Source organism: Prosopis cineraria, unplaced genomic scaffold (genome assembly GCF_029017545.1).
Source record: "Prosopis cineraria cultivar Desert tree isolate PC_DT_omini unplaced genomic scaffold, ASM2901754v1 PC5, whole genome shotgun sequence".
NCBI classification, from domain to species: Eukaryota; Viridiplantae; Streptophyta; class Magnoliopsida; order Fabales; family Fabaceae; genus Prosopis; species Prosopis cineraria.
In genome coordinates this window covers 33,290,817-33,298,826 of record NW_026555336.1, presented here as the reverse complement: position 1 = coordinate 33,298,826, position 8,010 = coordinate 33,290,817, and the positions used below count along the sequence as shown (strand labels likewise).

The following is an 8,010-nucleotide window of genomic DNA, read 5'->3' as shown; positions in this document are numbered from 1 at the left end:
ATAATGGCCCAAATCAAATAATATGTGAATTAAATAAGTCAACATTAATAGGTTAGGTTTAACCTATTAAACTCATATTATTTATAAAAAATAAAAAATGAGAAATGGAGAGAGTTTTGGCAACACAACCTCACAAAACAAGCATATTTGGAATGGATCAATCTTATGCATTTATGATGTGAATTTTTGTTTACTTATATGGATGAAATATCATATCAAAACTTATCATTTAGATTTAATTTTTAAAAATAATTCATGCAAAAAAATTAAATGGATCAGTAAGTTGACCCCCTTTTTTTAATGAAAATTAAGTTGACCCATTTAATTCACAAATCCACAAGGGTTTGATTGAATTTTTTTCAGCCCATTCAAAAATATATTGAATTTATCCTAACTCATATTTTTCTCAACTCATATAGCCAACCCATATAATTTAATTTAACCCATATTTTCAAGTGCCAGTAGAAGCAAAGAAACAAAAAGATTAAAAGAGGTTTATCTGTATTTAAAGAGGTTTTCTAGATTTTCCCCCTCCACTTTTGTTCTGAACTCTCACGCATCGCGCATAGTTGGGGTGATTCTTTCCATCATTATTATAAAATATAATATAATAGAAGAACATGGTGTCCTCATCCCCTCGAAATGAATTGAAAGCAAGATATTCCCACGAACCATAGCCCAATATCATCACAACTTGCGGAGTATGAAATCTACCAAGTACATCTTGGGATTGGGAGCATTTAATGTGTCATTTTTTAATATTCATTGTAATGTTTCAAATTCTCAATTTTGTTTTTATTTTTCTTTGAATCATTGAATTCTATTTAGAATAAGAAACATTTAGATATCTTGAAGTGTGACGATTTTTATTTTTTATGATTTTTTGAAAATAAAAGTATATAATTCTAATATTTTTCTTTAAAAAATTATAGAAAATACATATCTTCACCATTTTAAAATTTCAAGATATCTAAATATCTCTTATTTTAAGTAGAATCCATTATCCAATGATCTAAAGAAAAAAAAATTGAGAATTTAGGACATTATAATAGATATTAGAGAAAGGCACATTAGAGGCCCCTAACCCATACATTTGAGGTAAGAGATTTTTTTTTCATGTTGAAAATGAAGGAAATGCACTGGATCTTATTTTAAAAGTTTTAAATTTAGTCAACAGTAACACACATGATCTCAGATACTAGGTCTTGACGACAAACAGGAAGGTGATGAGGAACAGAACATTGCATGATATATTAGATCTCCACTGATGAACTAATGCTCGTATAAGACCAATTAAGACGCTTTTTTTTTTTGAAAAAGATGTTTTAGTTTCAAATCAATCAATATATTATTTAAAAAAAATTGTTGCTTCTTGAGTTTTATTATTCAATAAAACATTCCTTCACTTTCCTCAACTCTCTGTAACTTCCAAAGGCAACATCTGAGTATTATTCTAATTCCTTAATAAAGAATGACGTGTGGTTTTTTTCCTTGAAAATAAGAAGATAGACTTTTTCAGTTTTCCAAGAGGTAATTCTCCCATTATAACTACAATTATAATTATTATTGTATTAAAAATGTGATCACAAACGCTTGAAAATGCTAAACCAAATAACTAATATTTTTCATGCTACAAAATTGAGTCAAAACAATGGCTACATATCATCATGACTATCAACTAGCTTAAGTCCCCAGCTCATATCCTCACAATGTCTCACATAAGGAACAAGATTGCGAGGATCAGCTCCTGTGTTTGCCTTGCAATCATAATTTGGTGGAGCATGAAAACATGGTTTCGTTGAAATGACTCTACCACATGCTGGATCTGGCACTGTCCTGTTCTCAGGTTTGAACAGAATCAGTGGCTTCAACCCTCCAAGACCTTGAGCCACATACCCAGATGTTGACCATGCACTTGTCACCAACACATCCGTTAGACTCAGAAGATACATTTCTGCCCATGCCTTTCTTTCGTATGATTGCTTCTTTGTCCACTGAAATTCTTCATGGCTTGGTTGATAAACCCCAATCAGATCCCCAGTCACAGTTGGGTGTTCCCAATACATGTTCCTCATATTCTCAGAGTATCCAGAACTCAAAGATGTCATCAAAACAACTTTTGATTTTGGTTTCGGTTTTGGTTTTCCTAATGGCGGGACAGAAGATTCTTGCTGATACACTTCTGGCAGCACATTCTGCTTCAATGTGCAGGCCAAGATTTGATCCATTACATGCTGATATGGACCTGATGAAGATTCAAAGACTGGAACTTGTATGCCAATTATCTCATCTGCTTTTGCTAAGTATGTCTGATAGTATCTTGTGATAAAGCCCCAAACTTGGATCGTGGGGTGAAAAAGATACCTGCTCAGGTGGTAGAAAATAGTAGCTTTGTTGGGGAATAGTCTGATTAATTCTTGATCAAAAGAAGGGGATAAGAAGAGTGATGGAACAAAGTAGTTGTCAGATTTCAAAATCAACTAAGGAACTTTGTTCATGGGTGCTTGGTGATGATCACAGAAGAGAAGTTTATCATGATCATCATAATCATGAACCAGATGAAGATATAAATAAGAAGGAAACAATTTAGCTAAAGCGTTTAAGTTTTTTATCCTGAGCATGTTTCCATAAGAATTAGGAGTCTTCTGATTAAACTTATCAAACCTGCATTTAAGGGGAAAATTAAAGAGCAATAACCATGAAGTTTCTGGAAATGGCTCACAAAAAAGATTAGGCATGTCTTTTCCTGGGTCAATAAGCAGAACTCTGTTTGTAAGTATGGCATAAAGAAATACCGAAGCTAATGTTAAGATTCTATTCCCCAAGCCACTAAAAGATATCCAGACAACATATTTACAATCTGAAGATTCTGCAGAGCTGATGATGTTTCTAGACCTAAGTTGTCTTCTTGCCTTGTTATAAGATTTAGTGTAGGGTCCACAACATTTATGAAGAGCTTCATAATCTCAAAGCCTGGAGAGTAGATAAGAAGAAGGTTTATGAGGTGAAGGTTTCTTGTGATATAACCCAGACTGGTGCCTGCTTAGACAAGAAGCTTCATAAAACCCAGAAGCAACAAGTCCACCATGAAATTTGTCTTCTAAGATGTTAGAGGACTGAGAATGACCATCTTTTGAGCCTGGAAATTGTGAAAATGAAAAAAAAAGAAAAGAAAAATCATACATCAAGTTAAGAATTATAACAGATTAAATGCTAATCCTCTTGGACCAAGAAAAGTTCCTGAGAACAAAATTAAGTAGATAAACAATTGAATGCAGAGGCTTAAAAATGTGCTCCAGAAGCTCCGTTAAACTATCTCAAGTCTCTGTTCTTTATCTGCAAATATTCTACTACTCACGAAGACAAAGAAGTCACCGATCTCACAACTGGTCCCATTGTAAAAGGACATACCAGTGAGTTTACCCAGGCACCACTTTTTGGTCACCGATAGCTTTCCAAAGGGAAGAGAACAATCGGCTTGGCTGGCCCAATGATTCGAATTCTAAAACGATATATAAGTGAGTTTGATATACCTCTTCTTTAAGGATGTGAGATTTTATTTTTTTTTGCCATACCATGTCAAATCAACTTATACTTAACATCCCAACACCATCATCCTCTTCAAGCATCATAAATTCAAAACTCAAAGGCATATGGGCGCTGATTTATACGTAAATTAAAGACAATTGGATTCCACCAGGACGATAAATTTCTACCCCCAAGACAAGTTTAACTATACAATGAAATAGAAGAACCAAAAACATTCAGCTACAGGGATTGTGCTAGCTTAATAAGAGGCATCGATTTTGAATGCTGGGTACGTGGCTGCTTTAAATGCACGTCAAGAGAGTTTACTGACCTTGTGATCTAACCCAGTTCCATCCCAATCAGTCAGGGTCTGAAAGACTTCAGATACTAGGTGCACGTGAAAAAAAAAACTAATTCTCTTACCTTTGGAGCCTGTGTCGAGAACTCTAGCGCCGGCGAAACCTACGGGTTGAGTCAATGACGAAGAAAAGGGAAGAGTGAGTCTGAATACGGCAAAAAGGGAAAGAGATAGGAACCAAATGGCGAGGATTTTGGTGGAGGCAATGGAAAGTAGTGGAGAACTGAACGGTAGAAATGGGGGCTTTCGGGCGGAGATTTGATCGGCAATCATGACGGAAGAGACAACGGGGTTTGTTAGGAAAGTGTTGAGATGAAAACAAATAGGGAAAGGAGCATTGATGAGTGGATCAAAAGACACACAAAAGAAGAGGAAGTAGGGAGTAGTAGTGAGCGAGGATGTTAAATGTGGAAAGCGAAGAGTTTTAAACCCACGTGTTGGCTGAGGTTGACTACTTCCTGTTTCTCGTAGCGCATTTAGTATATCATTCCTTTTATGATTGGATGATCCCTCCATTTATTTCTTTATTATTTATCTTTGGATCCAAACATACCCAAGGGGGACCCACAGCCACAATCTTTGGGTGTGTTTTCTATGAAATGATTGACACCTATTAAAATGAGAATAGATCAGGTCCTTTTCAAACAGCCAATAATCTAACATCGCTTAGCCTATTTATAAAGCCAGACTTAAGGTTTATTTAAAAATCTATATATTTAAATAAGTCAGGGTTTTTAAAGCTTGGCCTATAAGTCTTTAAGCCTGGCTTGTTCTATTTATCTTTGTTTGTATGTTTCATTAATTTAATCTCCTTCAATCAGCTTGCTTTTTCACTTGTTCTTGTGCTCGTCCTTTCGGTTTGTCCGGGCCGCTTGCACTTCTGCTCTTTTTTTAACTATAACAAAATAAAGGATAATTTAAGTTTTGAATGCTTCAAATTCTGGGTCTTCTAATGTCGACTCTCCCTTGCATGGTACGTTCCTAATTTGTCTTACGTGTTGTTTTGAAACTTTATTTAATTAATTAAATTTTGAAATAAAGTCTACTTTTTAGCCATTAAAAAGTATATATTTCGTTTGGTGTGTATAAGATTGTTAAGAGAAAGGCATGAAATCGGTAGTGTACGTACCGCCCCTTGTATCCTTAGTGTCAAAGTCTAAATCCTCTTTAATCACCTAGAAAGTCTAAATTCACTTTTCAAGCTTAAAAGATTAAATAGAATCTTATTTTATAACCTTACTTCTCTTTTTCAACCCGTGATTAATAGAGTTAAGAAAACGGGCGTGGCTGACCCTTAAATTTGGTTCTTTATTTTTAGTTTTTTTTTTAAGCTCGGCCCTTATATTCAGGGTTGAAGGTTAGGGCCAAAAGCCCTGTTCTAAAAAATTAAAATAAAATTAAAAATTAAAAATTAATTAAAATATTTTGAAATTAAAAACAATTAAAGTTCTCACAATATTTTAAAAATTAAACAACATATTTAAAAATCTAAACAACACATATTTATCAATCCAAACCTAAATCCTCCTCATCCTCATCATCTACAAATAAAACATTAGAACTCTCAGAAGTAGGTCCACTTGTTGAAGGTGGAGGGACTTCAATATCAATATACTCTTCAACCACTTCTTCCTCACCTACAATAAAAATGAACAAAATTATGTTATTATTAAATATACATACTCACTATATCATAAGACAACATTTCACAAAACAAAAATTATCACATAATGGTGGCACAAAACCATGTAAACAATTCGAGTAAAAATCAATGCTTGCACATTATCTGAAAGGAGGCTAGAATGATACTTTATTAGAACACAGGAACTAATACTAAAAGCCTATTCACTAGCTACCGTAGTGATCAAAATACTTAAAATATCACATGTCATCTTTAAAAGATTGGGAAATCATTGTTGATTAGTCTTCCACCAATGCAATACATCCAACTCTAAAAATTAGTAACCATCAAGAGAAGCTTCTTTCAAATAATAATCCAGTTCAAATTTCCCAACGGAAGAAACATCCTTACTCTTGAAATTAAGAAAATCCTATGTTTAAAAAATAAAACAAAAGGTATCAAATAAGGAATCATAAACCAATAGTAATGAGATAATGGGCATTAGATAAATAAGAACTTACACCATAAAGTTGAGTTCAAGACATAGTTGGTTCTTTCTTTTTCTCTACCATCCTTCCACTTGTGCTTGAGCTTGGTTTACTTTGTATTGGAGTTGAACTTGATGTGACATTAATGGAAGATCTACCCATCTCTTTGTATTGATAAAAGATATAATACAACTTTTGTTCGATATTATTAACTTTCATGTAGTAATCCACGGGATCAATCAAAGAGAAAAAATACTTGATTGCTTCAAGCTTTGCTCGTAAATCAAAAACACTTTCAATTGAAAGGATCACACTATAATCACTCCAATACTTGTCAAATTTATCTTTCATTCTAGTTGCCATACTAGAAATCACAGAATCACGTTTGCTAATGGCATCATTCAATAAAATCTCAACTTTTACTATTTGTCCAAAATACATATTTGAGGTTGGATAGGATGTGCCAAAAATCAAAGTTGTAATCATTGCAAATAGTTGTAAGAAAATGCACATTTCCTCTGCTCTCCTCTACTCTTTATTTGATAAGGAATGCTTAAAATTAGTGTCACGACAAGACATGCAAACAAAAGCTCTTTTATATCTTATTTCACTTTCAAGCATGTCATAAGTGGAATTCCATCTAGTAGGCACATCTAATCGCAATCTCATTGAGGTATTAATACCACCAACTTACTCAACACATTGCTTGAAAATTTTCATCTTGGACTCAAACATCTTAGCATATTTAATGCTGTCTCGGATTTTATTTATTGCAACATTTGTCACCCTCAAACCTTCTTGAACTATCAAGTTGAAGATATGTACACAACACCTCATATGAAAGAATTCCCCATCACAAATTAAATTATTTTGCAAAATCAATCTCTCTTTTAAGATCTCAGCCATACAATCATTTACAGATGCATTATCCAAAGTAATTGTAAAAAATTTTTTTTCAATCCCCCAATCACTTAAGCTCTCAAAAACTTTACTAGCTAATTCATGTCTAAAATGTGGAGGCTCCATTTTACAAAAAGAAAGTATCCTACTATTAAGCTTTCAATTTTCATCCACAAAATGTGCTGTTAAGCAAATATAACCCTCAGATGTTACAGAAGTTCAACAATTAGAGGTCAAATATATTCTACTAGGACTCTTTGATAACATCACTTTTAACTTGTCTTTTTATACCTCATATAATTTTCTAACATCTGACATAGCAGTCTTTCTACTCATAAGCTTAACATCAAGATTACATTCCTTAAGCAACTCCCTAAGAAAAGGAAATTCAACAAAGGAATATGGCAAATCATGTGCAATCAATATCCCCAACAACTCCCTTATACATGGATTATTGATTTGTCTAGATCTTACGTTGTCTTGATTATCTAACATCATCAGCCTACATTGTAGAACTTTAGAAGAGCTACACATTGCTTAATATGATGATTCAAATGTGAAGTGCCATGATTTCCACCACATGCTAACAAAATGCCACAACCATTACACTTTGCCTTTCCTACCCCCTCTTCATTAACCACTCTAGAGAAAGATTTCCAAACATTTAAAGTCAAACCTTTTGCTTTCTTAAGTGATTTTAGACTACATGTAAATTGGGTAGGAGTTGATTCTCTTTTACCATTCCCTTCAATTGACTTCTTATTAGTTTCATTACTTTTGGCACTAGAGGATGACATACTGTGTAAACAAGCATAAATCACATTATCAAAATTAAAAACCACACATCAAAACTCAGATCAACAATATCATATCACCATTTTACAAAAAATCAGGACACAACATGAAAGCAAAGATAGACAGCATTGTTATTTAATCAAGTGAACAAATTATTTTCTATGATATAATCCAAGTCAAAAAATTAAACAAAGTTAATCAGGTGGGTAATTAACTAATTAAGTCATGGTTATGTGTAATTAAAAAAAACTATGATATGTTGAAAATTGACTAACCTGTGAAAGCTGAGAGGAGAGACTGGGAGAGATAAGATTCAATAA

General features: G+C 33.4%; 1 pseudogene; it reads right to left on the bottom strand.

Moving 5' to 3' along the window:
• Positions 1-1,632: 1,632 nt before the first annotated feature.
• On the bottom strand, positions 1,633-4,159 carry LOC129310846 (galactoside 2-alpha-L-fucosyltransferase-like; annotated as a pseudogene).
• Positions 4,160-8,010: the final 3,851 nt, after the last annotated feature.